Source organism: Balearica regulorum, chromosome 12 (assembly GCF_011004875.1).
Source record: "Balearica regulorum gibbericeps isolate bBalReg1 chromosome 12, bBalReg1.pri, whole genome shotgun sequence".
NCBI lineage: Eukaryota > Metazoa > Chordata > Aves > Gruiformes > Gruidae > Balearica > Balearica regulorum.
The window spans coordinates 17,975,973-17,996,116 of NC_046195.1; the positions used below are offsets into that span (position 1 = coordinate 17,975,973).

A 20,144-nucleotide genomic window follows, 5' to 3' on the forward strand; every position below is an offset into this window, starting at 1 on the left:
GCAAGCAAAACAAAATGAGCTAAGCCAACTGGAATCAGCAGAACAGGGTTCGTGTAATTCATCTGGCGGTACTAGCGGGTTAAAATTCAGCCCGCGATGTGAGCAACTTATATATGAGCTGGAGGGAAAGACCGGTGTGTGCCTCCGGGCGCACAACCACGTCTGTGGTTTTACACACGATGCAGGAAAAGTGAAACTATTTTCGAGGACATTCTGGAAACCGAGGGGAAAGTACAGATGGGTTAAATCTGAGTTCTCATTAAAATAGTGACTCTCGGTTTGTTTTCTTTTGCGTTTCTTTTTCTTCTTCCCTCCCTGTCCCTCTCTCCCTCGCACACACAGCCAGCCTTTGCGCTGGCAAAGCATCAGGAGGCTCTTGCAAACTTCTGCCTGTGGAAGCTGGACAATGTGGCATGTGCAGGCTCAGCACCAAAATACCACTCAAAACCCCTGCCTTTGCCCCAGTCCTCCCTTTTAAAGAGACAGCCGCTGTAAAATAAGCTATTTTTTCAAGGAGGATCTGGTTTGTCTTTATTAACCAAGACACCAAGTGCCACTCCACTGCAGCAGCATTCCTGTTTCTCCAACACTACTTCCCTCCCGCCCCATTAATACTATTAAAAACTCAGTAACTTTTTCTATCATCGCCTTTGTTTAAATCATATTCCTCTATGAAGTATAGCTATTAAAAATGCCAGTAAACTCTTCCTATTAAAATGACATTTTAAAAGGCTTGATTTGAACATGGCTATGTCACTTAAAGTGGAAAAGTTTCTGTGAGTTCCCTTCCAAGCTGTTAAAGATTAGCTTGATGTAGATAAGACTATTCCCCAAACTCATTATCTGTCTTCAAAATGCACCTTAAGGACTACTTAATAAAGTCAAGGTTAGATGAAGAGTATTTCAGTGAAAACCAGTGAATGACTATTAATATATCTGCATTACAGATTGGTTATTTTGTCTGTGTCTTTCATCTGAGCAATAGATGATCCTTCTGGGGTTTTGTTTGTTGGGTTTTTTAAAAAGAAAAAACAATAAGCATGCGTTGCCTCCTTGTACCGGTCACCAATGAATCAGGGACATTGGCAGTAGCGGAGAGCATATCAGCATGTTTACAATTAATGTGATCTACACAGTGTAAAATATTTCGCAGGGAAGGGTCGCATATCTCTGGCCAGTGCAAATTAAATTATGACAATTCTTGATTAGGCCAAGCTTATATTTAAACAGAAAATCACTATGGCATTCTTTGTATAACTGCATTTTTATTTCTCCCGAAATCATGTTTCCTACTTATTTCAATGCTATGGGTATGAAATGTTAATCCTGCGAGCTCTGGTGCCAGATAGCAGCAAGCCCATCCAAAAGTGAACCACTACAACTTTTTGAAATAGGATAACTCTTTGCCAGGATTTATTCCCAGGACCTTCTCCACAGCGCTGCAGAGCTGGTGTTTTAAGAGTTAGACTGGTGGTGTAGCGTCCTGCATTACCCAGTCCTAAGGATGGGGACAAAGCTTCATCGTCACCTGTTTCCAACAGAGCAGATTAGGAAGTTTCTGCTGTCTAAGGACTGGAGTCTTATCCTGCAGCTGGTCCCTCTTCCATCCACACAGCGAGGGCCACTATTCTGCCCTGGGTTCACATGAGGAGCTCCATCCCTACTCCTCTCCATGGAGATGATCAAGCTGCTCCAGGGCACACTCGTGTGTCTCCCTATGGATGTCAAGGGGACTAACAAGGGACTACAGGAGGGAGGGAGGAAAACTTATCACAGCCAAGTGTGCTGGAAATTTGGAATGGAAGTCTCAGGATTAATGCAGTCTATCTTTTAGATTTCTCAGTACCTCTACAGTCTAAATAATTATTTTTTCTATTTTTTAAACTATTTCTAGTTTCAGCTGAAAGCAGTCAACACAGAAGCTCACAGCTGTGTATGCATCAAAAGAAACCACGCAGATTTTTGCTGGACTGACTTGCTGGAAATTGTTGATTCACTCTACATGGAACAGCTCCAAAATACAGTCGGTTACCTGTCATTCAACCATTTCAGAGGAATTTGCATAACACAGATGTTTCCATATTGGCCATGCTCTACCTTGTGCAGTAAAGATTAGCCTGATTCAAGGCCAGCAAAAAAACCAAAAAAAAACCAAAAAAAACCACAACAAAACCAACCAAACAAAAAAACTCAACCACCCCAAAAATCCCACAAAACAACCAGATTTGTGTACTTAATCACTAGCTGCCCCTTACCTTTATCTTTAAGTACTTCCTTGAACTCTATGATTGTTAACCCTGGAGCACATATTTTTGAGATGGGACTATATATTTTGCCATATATATTTATCTCATGTATTAGGCCCCTCAAAAACTTTTGGGTACATCCACAGGGATTACTGCACACAAATGAAATCGTACTCAAGCCCACGCTCAGGGCTTGCCAGATGGAGAGCAGCTCTTGTCCAAGAGTCACATACTTTATTAGCAGGATGCTCAGCCTGAGTCTCTCAGCAGGGTATTTTGCCTTGATCTGAGTAAATTTAAACCTATCTACACTGCCAGCAGAGGCAAGCCCACCATGGTCTGCATGTGCAAGTGTAAATAATAACAGCAGCAGCCAACAATTACTCTGCAAAAGCTTGGATATGCTTACAAACCACAACACAAATTTTAATGCTGAATTTAGGTTCTTCAGTTTAGGAGATTTACACATAAGTTGTGGGAAAACTGATAATTAGGAGACAGGTCCTTGCCAGTCTCCTCGTTCTACTTTCCAGATGAAATCTGATTCACTCTGTGTTTCACCTTTAGGAAATTTTTACTTCACAAAACTAAAACGGCAGCAAAAAGCAAAACCATCTCAGCCCTTCCAGCGCTGCCCACTCCCACTCTTGGTCAAAACACAGAAGCATGTCAGAGCGAAGACAACGCAATAGCAGCACAGGTACTGGGGCTTACAGGGCAAGATTCCCCCTGCAGAGCTGGTGGATCCAAGGGAGACATCATTTTGTTACCTACACATGGCCTGACAAAAGGCTCGGAGAAAACAGGCTGGAAGAAGATGTAAATCCCCCAGAAGATCAGGGGCATGACCTTACAGTAATGCTGGGAGCTGGTGTCTTCACCGCCTGGGAGAAGAGCTGGGCCACCCTGAAGTATCCTGAAGGAGAGCTCTTTCTGTGCGTTTGTTGTTTTTTTTTTTTCTCTCCCCACAGACAGCAAAAGATTTAAAACAGGTGAGTGGTATCATACAACCTAAACCTTTTATTCTGCATTTCACATCTTCCTGCTTTATCTAAAACTCATGCTACATTGAGTGAATTAGGAGGTTGATTGAAAAGTACATTATATACTAGTTACCTGTGAGATGTGCACTTTAGAAGTGAAGGTTTAGGGGCAGAGGAAAGGCATATAATAAAAAGTAGTGTACTTTGAAAGGTCTAGGCAATGCTGCAAGAAATGGCATTACCTCACAGTTGTCAAGGCTCAGAAGTTTTATTACCAAGGAATTTCACTTTTGCCTCTTATTCTTAAACCAGTGACCAGTTCTGGGACTGAGAGGATTTGCTGATCTAATATAGATAGTGATTTCGTAGGTTTGTTCAGATTTATATAGACAGCACCCTGGGATCAGGAATTACATTTAAAATGTAATAAAATGTTCTTGTGCACTTTTACTCACAAATACTGTACTTAAAAAAGTAAACATCAAATAATCTCAGATACCTTTCAGGAAAATGTTGACATAGCTCCAAGAGCTCATACAGATGACTGAATAGTTTTCTGAGTAAACTTAATAAACTCATATTCTTATTCTTTCAGTGTAGCATGAAGTATCACATCATAGAGAACAGAGAAAACTAAGCCATATAATTTAGCAGAAATCTATTTTAAACATATATTTCAATATATGAAGATGGAATATAGACATTTAGGTAGGCATGTTTTTATACTACTTACAGTCTTAGAGTTTAAAAGATGATAGCAGTTAAGTTTCACCCGTGTAAATGAATCAAATTCACATTGCTAAAAATTTGTTCCTGCTCCCAAAGCGAGACCTCAGTCCTTTCCCACTCAGCAGCAATGTTACAATGATTTCAAGGGGCAGAATTTGACCCCCTAATGTGTTCAGAAGGACTTTGTTTAAGTTAGTTTTAGCACAATTGCTCCTCTAAGTAGTCAAAATGATTCATCTACATTATCTGTCTTTATTAAACAGTCATTTACCCTAGTGAGTCCCACTCAAGGGAATCTTTATTATTCAGACAAGCCCTTACAGTCATAATGACACAAAATATATAGGAATAGTTAATAATACTGTTATTCCTATGTCTGTGGATAAACATTAGCTGGTAATTTTATATCAACAATCCATCCGAGAAGAGACAAAAATCTATAGTTTACGCAAGCAGGCAACCCATAATAATGTGCCAGGGATCTGGCAAACATTATAAAGCAAGACAGACCCCTGGGAGATACCAAATTTGGATACTTAATGTATTTTGCCCAACAACATAAAATGGAGTCTTTCGTACAAGAATTAACGAGACCGCTGAAGAATGAGCAAAAAAGTTGTGTCATTTAAACCCTATTGGAGTCCATATCTGTGCCAAAGCTGGTGGCATGACTGATATTATCAGCCTAAAAATCATTTAAGGACCAAAATACCAAAAAATATATTCTATGTTCTGCAGGGAGTGGATTCCCAAATCATTGATGTGCCAAGGCCATCTCCAGTTGAAGAACACTGCTTTTGCAATCACTTCTCCCTCAAAAGACTGCAGGTGGACAATGCAGCTTAATAATACTGGTGTGTCTCAGGTCAGAAACCAAAATTAAGTCTGAAGAAAGGCCTCAGGGAGGCCTTTTTGTGTTTAAAGATATCTACAACCCTTTGAAATTTTCATAATAATTCCAGTCAGGACCCCCACTTCTGAATCAAGGGGAGGTGAAAGGGGGTTTCCAATGTAACATCAGATTGGCACCCCTTCATAGCACCAGGTGAGCATTTTCACTTCCAAGGCACATGTAATTTCACATGCGCTGGATGCTGAGAAGGCTCTTGATCCTTCAACTCTTATTTGGTGGAACAATGTACATTTTTAAGATTTTTACTTCACTTATAATAAAGATCTTATTTTTGTTACAGTCTTGAGGGAATGGACCTCATATTTTGTGGGTTTTAAACATCTACTGAAGGACTGAAACTTTATGATTCATAAGGTTTTGTCAAGCCCTATGTTTCTCTGCAGCTGTTGTTTGGGGCTTTTTTTAAGAAAAGGAAAAACTTATCATCCTTCATAGGCTGCTTCAGATAACAAAGAGGCCTTGGGATAGCCTCCAAAGGCACTGTCCTGCATCAAAGCAGTACATAATACTACATTTTGAACCTACAGCTGAAGCAGTCCAAAAGTGTGAGTGAAATAAAACCCATTTTTCTCTCTCCATCTGTTTTCCGATGTTCTGTGCCATCCCTCAGCCATGCGCAGGTGAATTAGAGCTGCGGAATGAACACTGAAAGATTTTATGGAGTATACTGCTCTTTGATCTCCCTGGTTTCTGCCCATAGATGAACACAGCAAGCTAAGCACAGCAATTAGCAGTAACAGCTATTAACAGGCTTCACAAAAGACACAAAAGGACACAAGTAGGTGGTTTACAGCACGGCAGATAAAAACAAAGTGGGTACTTTCTTTTGCACACCACTCCTCCAGCAAGTTTAGGCTAAGGGACCAGAGGGCTAACTGGCAGACAGTCCACTTCTAGTAAACAGACCTAAAAAAAAAAAAATAATAATCTGTGGATAGTCCCTGCAGTACAGTAAATATGTTTGTCTTGTCCTTAAGAAAGGCCTCTGTGTACAAAATTTTTTTGGGAAGACTATTCTTGACTTCAGTGCTTTCTGAGTTAAGACTAGAGAAATCAACACAGACATCACCATAAACACTTAGATTTCAGTGCATGAGGAAATTCAAAGGAAAATGAAACAGACCCTGACTGCTCTGTAGAAGCAGAGTAATTTCTATTGACTCTATTGCCCAAGGAGAGGCTGTAATCAACAAAACTAGTTATATTTCTGGAAAGCAGTTCACAAGCCTGCCCTCTACCCCAATGGCCTCTATGAAACGCCAAGGAGAGTACTCTAAGCCAACCTTCTGCTGTTTGGTTCTGGCACTCAGGCCTCAGCATTACTTGGACCAAAGGACTGAGCTAGGTCGTGTTTCTAGAGGTCGTTCCTTGTAGACCATTCAGCTGGTTAGCCCAGGGCGTACCCCATCAAACCCTCTGCCTTGCACAATGCATCCCCCCACCACCCAGGAGACAACTCGGGGCACGAGTGCACTGTGTATGTGATACTTCTCTACTGTAACTATGATAGATCACCCTGACTTTTCACGCTGTTTTAACAGTAGAAACAACCTCCCCCCTGTCCCCCACAAGCCACTAAATGATGTGGCCACATTTGCTTGGTGGTGTTTTGACAAACAACACACGCTGATTAGAAGAGCACGCCTATCAGATGATAGATTCGCAGACATGGTCTAACAAAACACATTTTTCAATACAAATACCAGTCTTTAGAGACAACTCATAAGAATACTGCATCAGGGATATCTCTAAAGCTGACACATTTACAAATACATATATTTATACTATACATATATATAGGAATAAAAAGCTGGAAAGAAAAAGGAAAAAAAAAAGAACAAAGATGTAATAAATCAGAGAACATCTAAGGATTTTTAGCCATAAGTTATTTCTTAAATCAGGAAGGAAAACACGCATTAATCAGAACATTAGCTCCAGACAGTGCAACAACATCGGGAGCATTGCTACTGTACAGAAAGTCATGAATCATTATAGGCCTACAAAACATTTATATAACTTTTAACGTCATCATTGGCTTTGATCAATAACATAACACATGAAAGATAACAGGTTCATAACTTTCTCCCCCAGTGTGAACTCTGGATGTGTAAAAATCTATAGAAATAACAAAAATAATAATAAATAATTTTTACTTTTTGTCCCCCAGCACCGTGTCCAAGGGTATCTCAAAGCAGATTAGAGACAGTGGCTTATTTTCCACAGCCATTTGATTCCAGTACTGCGTAACCATAGTCAAAAAGTTGCACTGCTAAGACTGGCTGATGATTCACTGAACAATTTCTGCTGTGCATACTGACCATGTCCTCTTGCCCATGATGGTGGGTATGTCCTGAAGAAAGAGTAAGCTGGAGCACAGATTTTGACCAGTTGAACAATTCCTACATGGACCTCTGCGGCAGGCTGAATCTGGAGGAACCTCTGGGATTTTTAGACCCTGAAGCACTCTAGAGTGTGGAAAAAGGCAATTCAGTACCAATTTCTTTTTCACCCTAAGTTGCACCAAAAGTAAATCATTACCCATGTTTGCTAGATGAGGAAAATGAGACATGGAGAAGTAACGCACGCTTAGCAGCACAACGAATCCAGCAATAAAAGTCCAAGAGATCCCTTTTCTGACAACTAAAAATCTGGTTTTGCTGCATTTCCACATCTCATGACAGTTAGACTACATGTGTTTCCCCACTTTATCCCCTCCCTTCAGAAGTGACTTCATTCACATCCATGAAAGATAAAGAGATGCTCAATGTGCCTGTTAGAGTGCTACTTCCCTGGGCTGAGAATCTCCCCAGAAGACAACTTTATGATCATTTACTTTCTTTTCAGCCACTGACTTGAAGTGCTTATTCTGAATAAATGGAGAACCCGAAGAATCAAAGACATGGATTCTATACAAAACATTGAGCTATATAATGCTCTCTTTAATGTCCTCCCTTTTTCTTTTCGATTAATAACCCTGGATGTTGTAACTAATCTAACTTGGACCTGGAAAAAACACTTGGCTCATATCTCTCAATTGGTATCTTTAGCATGGTGGAGATGACTGTAAATTATCAAAAAGTCTGTTAAGTGAGGAATGGGACCCTCCAGCTAAAGGACTTTCCGTGGCCTTGCTACCTGCCAGGATTTAATACTGAGTGCTTCGGTGAGGTGGGAGTTATATTTAAAAACTCTATATGCATTTATCACAACTTAGCCTTAAAGAGACATTTTATCTTTTCCTCTCAGGGAAAAAGTGTTCTTGGATTCAGTTTCATTTAATCACCTCTTGTTTCAGCTATTGGTGAAATTTCTTATGGCATTGATTGCTTGAGGTTTGCTTTAATTCCTTCCTTCAAGAATGAGTCATGTAACGTATTCACTGCTAAGACACATTTTTGAGAGCTAGCTGGGGAAACATGATAGAAGCAGATATAACAGAGAGATACATTTTCCTCCCCCCCCCCCCCCCCCCCCCCATCCTCTCACTAAAACATGGTATATGGTTAAAAATCTAAGAGGAATCCAGTATGCTGTTGTAACACTCTTTCTTCACATCTCATCTGTAGAACCAGGCATCTGATCGCGATGCTCTTATTATTGTAGCAGGCATAACAGGGATTGCAACCCAGCGTCGGGAGAAAGAGCACATAGAACCTTCAGAAACGTTTGTCAAGATTTTCCCTTATACTTGCAGATGTTAAAACCAGAGGCACAGAAGCAGAGGACTCAACACATATGCTAATGGATACCAAGTGCTAAAATGATTTCTAATATGAATGCCTATAAAATAAAACTGATATTTCTGTAAACACTTTTCTATGACACTTTGTCCCCCGTAAACCCTCCCTAATGCCTGTGCTTTTTAAGGTTAACTTTATCTTAAAATTTTTTAGAATCGGAATCACTAATACAGCTGCTTGACAATGAATGTAGCAAATCTATTCAAAATTGTGTAACAGTTTTGACAAATACTTTTCTTTGTTTGGAAAGTGCTCGCTTTAACTAATCAACACTCGTCATTATGTGTCTGGACATGCTAATCACCTAGTATTTTTTCCATTCCCTGTCTGGGAGTCTGTAAGTTATTGTAAGGAAGATAAATGTGTGAGTAAACATGTGTTTGAATATTTCTCAGATTAAGAGTTACTCTTGACAAAAATTGTATATATTCAGTGATTCAAAACCATATGTATAAGTATCCACTGTCTGAATGTTCACAATAATTAATTATGTGATCCCCTCATATATACACTAAATAAAAGCTGGCACTATTATTCACAAAGATTTCTGAAAACTTAATTTTGAAAGTGCAATTGAGTAATAACAAAAATATTTCTCAATAGAAGAGTGAAAGTCATCAGAAAACAAATATATATACACCTTATCATTCTTAATAGATCACCATATCTTAATCATAATAAAAAGATTAAATAAGGAAAAACAAACAAAAGGTATGAGACAACTTTCCCAGCAGCGTTAATGTATCAGTTGCTCAACTGTGTAAACTGGTGTAAATCAAGTTAGGTCAACAGAACAAAACCGGCTTCAGACCTCTGAGCCATTCTTAGAAATAAGTACTTACACTTTCTGCTTTTAACAACATGACTCTGCTTGCACTTTTGGGGGGGTTGGTTTCCTTGTTTGGCGATAGAGAAGTGAGAGTTTAGGAGAAGGTTTTGGGAGGGTTTTTTTGTGTTGTGTGTGTTTGGTTGGTTTTTTTAAATAATTATCTCTAAAATAGTCATCAACCAGTATTTTTCCCCCTATTGAATAATAATATGAGAAAAGTCTAACCCTACTTATCAAAACCCTACCTTTAAAATATCATGAAGCACAGCAAGGCAGACTTGTGATATCTTGGTTTATTAAAACATATATATTAATTTGGTTATTAGTCATAGAGGTCTGGAAAATTCACTTATTTCATCAGACAGTACAGAAGTCAGTGGACCACAACTGTCCTTAATTACTTTCTCTGAACACGATAACTCTTCTCAGTGGGTCTGATGCCCAGAAAAGCCAATATAAGTGCACAGTCTTTAACACTTTTTGGCCTAAGATATAGACATCATTCTTGTCCCCACTCTTTTCTCTGCTTCCCCTAAACAAGAGAAAATTAAATATGGTGTTTACAAGCCCAATAGACTGTGCAACGTTGGCCCCTTTTCATCACTGGCTGAATCGGGACATGAAATCCGTATGTCGGAATTCAAGAGGGGATTATGTCGGCATCTGGCCTCACACTCCGCACAGTAAAGATTTAGCTATAGACAAAACTGAATTTTAAAAGGATGAGAACTCCCTCTTAAGAAAATTAGAAAAAAATCTTCAGAGTGAATAGAATACTTTCAGTTGAATAATTTAGTCATTAAATATACTGTTGCTGAATTAAAATCTCTTCCTTTGTCTTCCTGAAACTTCCACAGTCACAGTGAAGTTTTCTGCAGTTTTGAGATAGGGGTGAGTTAGAACTGTGGTTTTGCTTTAAAAAAAGGGGGGCGGGGGGGAAGTCCTTACAACAGGAGCAGCTTTGAGAGCCACATTCACACACTCACTCTCTCTCTCCCGCTCTCTGTTAGGCTTCATTTGATAGCTATGAACTGTGGATAAAGAATAAATATGGCTTTTCAGTGCCCTAGGACTCTCACCTGACTTATTTATGTCTGACCTGGTAGAACACCACTGACCTTGGAAAGTTTAATTGAGGCTGGGATTATATGGCACGGCTTGAGGCCACCTGAATTTAGAGGGTGTGACACACTTTCTCTCTCTTACTGACTCTCTCGTGTCTGCTCGGGGATGCACGTGTGGGTGCACCTTTGTCTGGGTGCACATTTGTGTACCCTAAATTGAGCCGAGCAGTGGGGAAATACCCTGTTGTAAGCCCACGGCGTGTGGTATCGTGAGGGAAAAGGTTACTGTCGCCAGGCAGACAGCATGAACGTGTTAGGGTTGTTTGGGGTTTTGTGGGTTTGTTGTCTTTTTTTCTTTTCCCAGCAGGTTTTCTCTGAGATTTTTTTTTTTTTTTTTTTTACAGTTAACTCTTAACTTTTTATAACCTGATTCTGCCTAAGAACTGAAAACTTAAAGCGTGGAGAGAGAATTATATGGACACTGCTTATTTAGACCCACTTGTACATATTGTGTTCAACATTCTTTAATTAAATTTAATTAAAGCATATGATGAATAGTGAACATTTTCACTCCTTTTGGTTTTCATGAAAGTTATAGATGCTTAAAATCCCCACCCCCACCCCCATTTCATTTAAATGTAAAGAGAGGGAGGGACAAAGGCAGAAGAAAAAGATCCATAAGACTGAAAGGTGGAATAAAATGAAATGGCATAGATATCTGTTAGCCAAAGAGAAGTATCTTTCCCACTGGAGATTGTCCCTAGATGGATATAAACAGCTCTCATCTGGGTTTCGTCAAGGCAGAGGCCAACAAACGTGCCGTATTATGCACGGAGCCTTTTTATGGCACAGGCTATTGTCCACTGGAGACCGAGCAGACACCACTAAGCAAACCTCACCTAAGGCTACAGGCAAGCGTCAAGCCCAAAGGGGATTCCTCTCCCATCAAATGCACTCTCCCTTTTCCAGTCTGTAACATATATTTTCCCCGTCATTCAAAGTTTATCAGTGCCAAAGCCCTGAGACAGCCTGGCTTGAGCCACACAGGTAGATGTGAACATTGAACTGTTGGAAAGGTTAAAATATTCCTGGATGGAAACAGCCTACGAAATGTCCTCAGAAATAAAATGACTCCATGATGCTTTCAAGACCACAATTATCCATTCTATGCCTTATTCCTAATGTGCTGCCCAGACTGAAACTGTGACCGTTTTCTGTTTGTAGGTGTCATAGGAAATGAAATGAGGAGAGGGCTGCTGTTAAGAGCAGCTGCAATTCCCCTACCGCTTTCCAACAGCTATGAATCAGGACATATTTTATTATTTTTATAGTTCTATGCAGTGATGTAAAGCTTACCTGAGTCCCTAGCAAGGTGATACCAAGATCTAGATACATTAAAATCCTGGACAAGCTGTCAATTAAATATGTGCGATTTGCAAGTCATGGTCTGATTTCCAGTCTCTATATTACTAAATCCACAGCTAGTGATAACTGCATCTGCACAAGAAAATATCCAAGATGGGTGAAGAAAGCACAACAGTAAAGCTATCTGCAGCTGTCTCTCATCATCGGTGACATCCTACAGACATCGCAGACAAATCGTATTTTTGGAAGTCTCTGGCGAACAGAAGAGATTTGAGAATGAATAACAGACATCAAGAGGGAATTCTGCCTTTTTCTCCCTTTTTCAGCAATCCCTCTCTTCCCACTTGGTGAAGCAGCAGCGTAAGTGGCAGACCTTTCCAACAGCCAAGAATAACACCAGTCCATGTAGCTGAACTGTTTCAACAGAGCTACACTATGCTCTGCAAACCAGTTCAATACGCTGCACTATTGCCATCCAAGAGCCTAGCTCTGAACATCTGGGAAGCTGAATGCTCACCCAAATCCAAACACTGCCACTACTGATCACATTAACATTTACACTGATTTTAACTCAATTTCCATCCAATTCGCCAGCTACCAGCCTTTATCATGCTCTCAGAACTACTGGTCAAGATTTCAGGATTCACTGACTTGCTAATACTATGCCTAAGTCCCTAAGCAGGCCAGTAAGGCTGTCCCACAAGAGTCTAATTAAGTCTATAAATTAAAAAAATATATATGTTGAAAGTCTCATCATTAATCTGGACCTGTCAGACCTTCAATATAAGCTGACCTGCATTTACTGATTGTAAATGGGAAAAACAGCACTAATACAGATACACTTCTGAAACACCAGAGACAACAACAAAAAAAAAGTGCCAGGAAAAAAAAAAAAAAGAAAATTTTTCTGTGATCCTTATTTATTACATTTTTAATAGAAAGTCAGTGGAGGTCTTATCTGATGTCATTTGGTTTAGGTTCCATGGTATTTTTTGTATTTGACCAAATTCCCTTATCTTCTCATTGCTTGTGTTCTGCTCTGCTAGCATCCAACAAACTGATATACTTATCTTCAATTTTATAATAAAGTTTTAGCTTCCACAGGATAAAAAAGAGAGTGGAGAAAGGAAAATTGTGTCCAAGTTACTAAACATATCAGGCATGTGTGAGTGTCAAGGAATCCAGCAGTTAACCTTCTTCTTACTATGGAAACTTTAATTGTTAAAAGACATTTGACTCATAGACTCATTACTATTTTTCTTTTATTGAAACTCTTAGATATTCCTATTTATATGGTCAAATTAAGAAAACTGTTATGATCTCAGGTACTATCCAGCGAATATTTCAAAGCAAGGTTGGTGATCATTAGTTTTCTGTGATTGCAGTTAATAACCAAAGGTGAAAATATAGTTAGAAGCGACAATTCTGAGGCAGGAAATATAAACCAAGGCTAATGAGCAAGTTATTGTGCAAGTGTCCATCTCCTCTTTAGAGCTTTATTTCCCACTCTGTCATGACGTTTTTCCCTTCTCTTTCTTCCTTAGGTTTCACACTTGCTATAGCTCTTCCCTGCCTCCTCACCACTCATTCTTTCCATAGCTCTACCAAAAAATGACCTGAAAATCATTATGAACAGCCATCTCCTTACTTACTCTGCCTGTTCATTTCTTCTGCTCACCTCTTGTTACACTTGACTTACCTTAACTTGCAGTGAGCATGTCCTTTCCTGGTTTACCCCTTCCGCAGAGGTCCCATCTTAGGCAGTATCTTCCCTCCCTGTAGAAGCCAAAATCTGATTTGCAAAGCAAACAAACCTCCTTCAGTCACCCATTTCCTTGTCCAGCTTATAACCATTTGCTAAGGGTTGAAGATAAAGACATAACATTTTTTGGCATTTTTGTTATAATTAAACAAAATTAAAAGTGCAGAAATCAAAACAAAGGATTAGAGAGATAGAAGAGGACAGAGAATGAGAATATGAGTCAGGAGCCAGGCTCCCAGCTGAAATAAATCAGTCCCATCAGCCAGATTGGAGCAACACCAATTTAAAGCATCTGAGGATCACGCCCAAGGTTACCTTTATTTTGCTTTGATAAAAAACCACATCAATAAAACTGGAAAACAATGAACATGGCCCTAGTACATCAAGCTGGGCTGGGTCTGAAGAAAGGGAGCTAACTGGCTTATTATATAGATGTTATACTTTGACAAAATGTGACAACTACACCTTTTCATTTCCCCAATGGCCTCCAGGAGACTTAAGATTTAGTATCCTATAGAACACTTTAAGCTTGAAAAACTTCTTCTTATGGTTTCTTATGAGTCCTGGAGGCTGTGAAAGAGATTACAATGCTTTATATTAACTTCTCTCAGCTTGCAAGGGATATGCTAGTGGACTGATACCAAAGTCTCCTCGTCACTGATCTGCAGAAGTGGTACATCTAAATCTACAAGTCCTTTCCCTCCAAGTCAGAAAATGAACCATTTGCAACAGCAACTCCACATTTTTCACAGCCCCACCAAGTTCCAGGCCAAAAGTGTCAGCATTGCCACGGCTTCTGATCTTGTGCAGCCATCAGTTTAAAATGTGCAATTTCCATGCACGTCTATTCTGGGCTCAGTGCAATTTCAATCCCCAGGACAGCCAAGGCATGGTGAGATCAAATCTGCTTACTCTGTTTTGAAGTCAGGTTGACTGAAAGATAAGAAATAAAAAGAAGAAAATGGTAAGACAGAACAAAAAAAAATCTTGTATATTTGCTCATCCTTCCTTTTTCCTCACCTGACAGAGTCTGGTAAAATCCATTGGAATATTTTGTGGTGTGGTAGAGGAGGAAAGAAAAATCTGCTACGTCAGGCCTTTTGAAAGGCTTATATTACCTGCACATCATTCAGCTGTCCACAGAGGAAAGTGCATGTGATTTTTGGTATCTGAGTAAGCACACAGTATAAACAGATTCAGATCTTCCCAAGGTTCCACAGATGGAGATCCACAGAGGAGACATTTGTTGTGAGTCATCTGAGTAAGGGAGGTTGAAGCTCTGGTACACACTCTTGTGCTCTCTCCGTTCCTCAGTTTCAGCTAATGAAGGGAATATTAACATGTACCTCTTGAAACCATGTTTTCTAGAGATTCACCTGGAGCTTGGGGAATCCTTCTCAAGCCAGAAAGAAGTGCTTTGACCAATTTACTGGCTACTCCTAAGTGATCTACAAGCATTGAAACAACGCTGACTTCCTCATGTCTGAACATCAAAGATTGGTCCTGACATATTTATATTCCTTGTCATGATATTTTTCAAAATCATGACGTTCTGGGAAGCAGAAACATCACCAGATGCTCTTGATCAGTGCAATGAACCACCCACAACATCTGTTCTTCCCAAGATTCTTAAAGCAGCACAGGACTAGAAAGAGCTGGACCCACTTCAGCTCCTGATTCAACAAATTTCTGAGACATTTTGTATCCTACAGTGGAGACAAAATAGGGATGTCTGTGCCTACGCAACAAAATCCCAAAAGACTAATTACCATTGCCTACTGTAAACTCCAAAAATCCCACTTTTGTAAACCCTCCTCCATAAATTGGAAGTTTCGTACTTTGCACATGTGGGAAAATTTAGTTCAGAGAGGTTATGCTCTGTACCTTGAGGACATATGAGTACTTGCATTAGTCTTTTAGGCTGAGAATTTCCTTTTTGAAGAAGTGGGAAGTGTCTGAGAAACACGTAGAGCTGAAAGACCACAGGAGAAGCACAACACCATGGAAGCATTACAAGAATCCTGAGGAAGTCCTGGGTCATGAGGCTATGAGCCGGTCCTGCTGTCCTCTTCGGACAAAGTGCTCTAAAGAAAGAGGGCAAACAAGTTTTTTTCATTTTTCAAACTTCTAAGTGTGTTTACAGTGTGTCTTACCTGGAGAAATAATATCTATCTGGGCCAGCACAGATTGAGGTTGCTTCTTATCTAGGGCTTGTGGACAGTTTATATTCTGCAATATATTTTCTACCACACAAAAGACCAACGTCACTCCTGAGTTTCTCCTATGGTGGGAACCCTCTTTTTCTTTTTCTCATGCCATGTAGACAAATTTAAGAATTGGCTGTGCATCTATAGCTAAAGATGAGATCAAAGTCCTCTTTTTTTTTCTGTCCAGCACAGGAAGCCAAATTACAAGGCCACAGACTGAAATTCCCAGGGGACATTTCCACACAGCACTATCAGCTTGACAGTGAAGACCCTACTACTTCAGCTAGCATCTTACGTGACCAATTGGTCTGAAGTCAAGCAAAAATCTTTTGGAAGTTTAAGCAGCCTTTTTTTATTCCCCATCTTTATGTTTTCTCAAGCATCTAAAATTTTTCAGTCCAAGAAAATGATTCCATTTGAAATATTGCAAGAGATGTCCAGTTCCCATGAGGTTTTGAAAGTGTTTTTGCATCTACAGTACATTCACCCAGACAAGCCTAAGATAAGCTTCACAATTTGAATGTCTACCAACTTATCACAATTACATCTTTTTACACTCATAGTTGGATGTTCACATGTGGAAACAAGAAAAATAAACTCACGGATGAAACAAAACACATACACACATAGTTACACGTAGCCAGATATAAATCCAACATACATCATTCAGACAAATAATGTTACAGTCATAAATCCTGGCTGCAAATTTTCATGACATAAAAAAAAAAAAAGAAAAGAAAAGAAAAAGAATATTTGTATTTTGAGGAGTCCTTTTGCTTTTCAATTACCATGGGACCTTGGGTAATGTTACTCTGTGTGTGTGTGTGTATGTGCGCACATGCACATGTACATAGATCTATGCACCTGTTTACGTATAGATATGCATTTCTGTTTTCTGCATTTCAGCCTTTTTTTTTTTGCTGATATTTTTGATGCTTATTTACCATTTCCCCTAGCCTACTTTCTTTTCTCCTCAGCCCACTAAGTACCTCAGTGTCAATAATATAAGAGGCACGATTTGATTTACAGTGTTAAGAGATTTTAAACAATACATTTAAACATCCTGAAGCAACAGGCTATCTTTCCCTAGGTTTAAAAGTTAAGATTCATTGGAGTATGAAGGTCAATGGGAGACTCAGGAAAGGGCAAATGGTCTGGTACGATTACACTATGTCTGAACCAAACTGGCTTTCCCAACAAAAATGTGTCAAGTAATACAGACAACTCAGATAGGATTTTCTTCTCTGTGCTTCTGCCAGTGCTATATTTGAAGAATCCTGCCAAAGAATTTAGTCCCAAACCTTGTGTTTCATATTAAATAACGGGATTTAATAAGAACTGTTTATATTTTCATGACATCAGAAAAATATAATAATAACCTATGGAAAAATTCCTCTTTGCCAAGCTCAAATTTTAACATATCCTGAAACACAGAAACTGAACCACAACTGTTACTGAATGACAACCAGCAAGAAAAGGTCTATCCGCAACTACTCCCACCCTTCTCCAGGACTGTGCATCCAGCCTGTGGCCCCTTCCTTGCTGACCTTTTTTCTCAGGACAGTTCAACAGCACACAAGAGGACCAGATGAGCTAGCAGTAGTCACTTCTATAGCTCTCCCTTGACCAGTGGACATCCTTGGCCCTAATGAAACCAGGACACCTGGAAAAGGGGACCAGAAGGGTGACCATAATGCAAACTGGTTTTAGGGGCAACAGTGTGCTCCTAACTGCTCTCTTCCATGGGATATACCCACTCCTGGATCTTGTGTTTGTGCAAAGAAAGTATAAGCAATAGCTCCAGCACTGAGATGCTAAGCCTATAGATACCACTGTGTGAAGTTAAACCTGAATTCCTGGAGGCAGCAGACCTATTACAAGAACACAGTAAATGCAGCTGTATGCTGCCAGGGTGAAGACACTAAGTGGCCTGCCCATCCAACAGTTGGGAGCAACTGGGAGGTAAAATGACTGATTTAGGTGTTGGTCCAGTGTAACAAAAGTAGGAGATCAACACACATGATTAAAAGCAATTAGAAGTCAGATCCATTGAACTTAAAGACCCCATGGAATGTTTTGACTGATGAGGAGGGACAGCTTCATTTGGGACATCTGATAAATTTACTGTCCCAGCTGCCCATCCTACCCCTCCTTCCACAGCTATGTGAGCCATGGAGTCATTCAGTCAATCCTGAACCACAAGGTTCAGGATGATCTACCATGGTGATGATCTACCATAAAATGCCGTGCTGTAAATGGCGGTGTGTCAGGGGCTGGCTGACAAGCCATACAGATATCTTTGCAGCAGAGGCAGGGCTGGAGGCAGTAGCCTCATCAGACATCCCGAGAACAGCCATTTTGTCAATCAAAGGCCTTGTAACAGACCAACACATCACGATTTCAGCGTATGAAATTCACTGTTGTCGAGAGATATGACAAGGCCTCCGAATTCATGGAGACTTAGTTCAAAATATGGCTAAGTGGGATGTAAAGGGGATGTATCTGTTGCGGTGATCCCTGTGCAGAATTCCAGTCTAAGGGGTCTCTCCTCTACAAGGGAGATCTGGTCAGAGATAACACGTTACCCAAACCCATCTGAACCTCCCATAGATTCTTTCTGCAAAGGAACAGAAACTAAAGTGAAACAATAAAACCAGTTATTTTCCACTCTCTGATTGTTTTCCCCTTCACCGGACACATCACTATTGACTCAATTATGTAATAATAACAGCAAGAATAGAAATATGGGGGTTGAACAAAAAAAGACATATCTTTTTATGTTAGCAAAAAGAACAGTTCTATCATAATATTAGACACATATGGTCCAGTGTTAGCTACCAGACCTTGAAAACCAGGAAAAAGGCATAAATAGGAAGGTTAACACAGTTCTGGCTGAGTGGGGAAATGAGAAGGCCAAATGTACATTAGTCAAAGAAAGAAAAATAATATCCCAGAAAATGAATAAGAGATAACTATCCTCAGAATAATACTATATAAATACATTTGCTGTAGGTCACATAAAAGATTCATGGCACACACATGTACAGGTCAAATTACCTTTAAATATTAAATTTCTTTCCAGCAGGGAGGAATTTCAGATTTATGCTGTTTTCATAAAGAAAAAAGATGCACCCCATGCATTATTATTTGCTGACAAATGACAGCTTCTGGGTTTGCCTGCAAGATATAGGTTAGAAACAGTCTTCCTCATGATTAAAAAAAAGAAATTTTTTAAAAAAAAGTGAATCATCATGAAATTCATCTCTTCCCCAAGAAGTTTCTGCTTTCTTTTGGCTCATTAAATCAATATTTTCCTGTTACGGAACTATAGAAGTTAGCACTGGAGAACACCTATTAGGTCACTTAAAGTAGTCCATTTCCCTGCTAATGTAGTTGGGATTTTTTTCCCTGCAGCACATTTTGGGCAGTCCGGCTTGAAAAGATTCAGCAACAAGGTTACACTGTTGCCCTGGAGACATGATTCCACACACACCTCAATGTTCAGACATTTTCATATTAACAGGTCTAAGCAGGAATAACAGAACCACAAAAACTTATAACAAAAATAAGGTATGAATTCAAAGCTCAGCATGCAATGGCACAGAGTGGTAAATTTATTAAACAACTGGTAACAAACTATTACTCCTGAATTTATGGTTCCAGTTTGGCCTTTATCTGTTGAAAACAAATGTGTTGTTATCTCTTGGCTCTTCGATGGTGTCTGTGGAATGAGCTGTGACTCTTCCAGATGGATAGATGTTCAAAGCATGCAACCAACTTCATACTGATGGCTCTAAAAACTGAACCCAACTCTTGATTACAGTGAAGCAACTAATTCATTTAAAATATGTCTAAAGGTCTGATAAAAGCTCGTAATAAAAATATCTTCCAAACACATTATAATATCTAACTAAAAATACTCTGAGTGCCTTTAATAATATACTGATAAAGATTCATAATCAGTCTTAATTGTGCTGTGATTCTTCACCTAATGTAGAAGAAATTGGTTTTCTTTCCAGACTGGCTAAGCCTGTGGAAGCACACCGTTTGCCTTCAGCGAGGCTCCTAGTGACACCAAAACCAGGGGGGACACTCACAGGATGGAGCAGGAGATAAGCGGCAATGCTGAATTCTGGAAAAGATTAACCCTTTATGTCTCTGGTTCTAATGGCATCAACTTAGAAGAAGAAGAAAAACATCACTGTCGTTATTTTCTCTACCTAGAGAGTTTAAGAGATTTTTTTGCTTACCACATATACTCAAAGTAATTGCATGGACTTGTTCACTTTTAGAGCTCTGAGTCATA

The 20,144-nt window shown here is 39.6% G+C and overlaps 2 long non-coding RNA genes across 2 annotated transcripts; one reads left to right on the forward strand and one right to left on the reverse strand.

The window, feature by feature from the left end:
- Window positions 1-2,925: 2,925 nt before the first annotated feature.
- On the forward strand, window positions 2,926-9,074 carry LOC142603526 (uncharacterized). The gene is made up of 3 exons (XR_012837473.1): window positions 2,926-3,238; window positions 4,697-4,812; window positions 8,438-9,074. It is a non-coding gene; the product is annotated as an uncharacterized LOC142603526 (long non-coding RNA).
- Window positions 9,075-13,961: 4,887 nt separating this feature from the next.
- On the reverse strand, window positions 13,962-19,016 carry LOC142603548 (uncharacterized). Its single transcript, XR_012837496.1, has 4 exons — window positions 18,896-19,016; window positions 17,386-17,501; window positions 15,516-15,715; window positions 13,962-14,564 (listed from the first exon to the last, which is right to left on the reverse strand). It is a non-coding gene; the product is annotated as an uncharacterized LOC142603548 (long non-coding RNA).
- Between the last annotated feature and the right edge of the window lie 1,128 nt (window positions 19,017-20,144).